Source organism: Gavialis gangeticus, unplaced genomic scaffold, assembly GCF_001723915.1.
Source record: "Gavialis gangeticus isolate Ggan-Ray unplaced genomic scaffold, GavGan_comp1, whole genome shotgun sequence".
NCBI lineage: Eukaryota > Metazoa > Chordata > Crocodylia > Gavialidae > Gavialis > Gavialis gangeticus.
Genome location: NW_017729020.1, coordinates 7361387 through 7363271, shown reverse-complemented (window position 1 = coordinate 7363271; position 1885 = coordinate 7361387).

The following is a 1885-nucleotide window of genomic DNA, read 5'->3' as shown; positions in this document are numbered from 1 at the left end:
AAAACTTGCCAGCTGCCATCCAAAGGGCCCACATGTTGCTTGGGGGCTCCAATTTCTAGGCCTCTCTCATGAAATGCCACAGAGGGGTTTCCCCACGTGCTGAGAGCTGGCAGCCGCCACAGAGGAGGGATTCTGGCTATGGTACTTTATGGCACCATACTCAGGATGCTCCAGAAAAATCTGGCTATAGGACTCCCAGGTTGCTCACCCCAATATTACATCCTGCTCTTTAATGTGCAAGGTCTACAGCCACTATCCTGTGAGAAGCATGGCTTCTTCAAAAGGTGGACAAGATGCAAAGTGAATTCCACCTCCTCTGCCAGGGGCAGGCGCAGGGCTTTTTAGGGACTGGGCCCTCAAGGGTTCATCTCTGGGCTGTTTCAAAGTCCTGGTCAGGGGGAATGCACGTCTGGCAATGTCCAGGGCAGAGGGCTTGGAGCCATGAAGGGCTATGAGGCCGGCCAGCCATGGCATAGCCTGGCACTTCCACCCCTGCCTTGGCTGAAACCAGGAAGAGCTGTTGTTTTAATACAACTTTGAGTAAAATCTTGGATACACAAGTCCCCTGCCTCCTCCTGAGCAGTGCTTCCCTCTTGTAGTCTGCTTACAAGGCTTGCCAAGCGCAGTCAACGTAAGACACAGCTAAACCTCTCCTTAGCCCTTGCTCATTGAGGCACGGGCCCAGAAAAGATTCTTCCAACAGGCAGTTTTACATTTCAGTTCCCCTGTGCATTTGCAACTAAAAGGCAGCATGCACATAAGAAAGAGGCATGTCCTACTTCCCTGCTTCTCTTTCCTATCAGTAGGTGTCAGCATTGATTTGGGCAGACAAGGTTCCTTGGGTAAAGCCAATATCTTTTATTAGACCAACTCAAATAGTGGGAAAAAATTCTTCTTTAAAAGCTTTCGGGTGCAGATACCCTTCATCAGGCTGACGAAGCATCTCCAGTTGGTCTGTGCTCTTCCTAGTAAATAGTAAAGGAATAGTAAAGGAGCCAGAGGCCAGGACAAATGCAAGAAAGCCAGTCCGTGAAAACGTAAATTGAGCGAGTCAATGGGTGAGAGACAGGTGTGGGGGAGAAGGGGAATGAATGTAGCTGGTAAAAGGTAGAGAGGTTCCCTGGGGAGTCATATGTTAGACTCATAGATTCATAGACATTAGGGAGGGAAGGAACCTCATAAGATCATTGGGTCCAGCCCCCTGCCCAACGGGCAGGAAGTCAGCTGGGGTCAAAGGATCCCAGTAAGATAAGCACCCAAATGTTTCTTAAAAGTGTCCAGAGCAGGTGCCTGCACCACCTCTGGGGGGAGTCTATTCCAGACCTTGGGGGTTTGGACAGTAAAGAACTTTTTCCTTATGTCCAGCTTAAAATGGTCTTGCAGGAGTTTGTGACCACTGAACCTCGTCATCCCCTGGTGAACAGACGTTCCCCCAGATCCTGATGCACGCCCCCTATGTACTTATAGACTGCCACCAAGTCATCCCTGAGCCTGCGTTTCTCCAGGTTGAAGAATCCCATGGCTCTCAGCTTTCCTCATAAGGCCTGTTTTCTTGCCCGCTGATCACTCTTGTGGACTCTTTCAAGCTTCTCCACATCCTTCCTAAATTGTGGAGCCCAGAACTGGACACAGTACTCCAGCTATGGCCTCCCTGAGGCCGAGTACAGTGGGAGGAGGACATCCTGGGTCTTGCTCACGATGCATCAGTAGATGCAAGTCAGAGTTTTGTTCGCTTTGCTGGCTGCAGTATCGCATTGATGGCTCATGTTCATCTTGTGGTCAGTCATGACCCCCAGGTCTCTTTGAGTCATGGCGCTAAAGGGTGTAGCATTGCCAAGCCTATAAGTGTGATGTGATGTGATGTGAAGTCCCCCCCCCCCCCCCC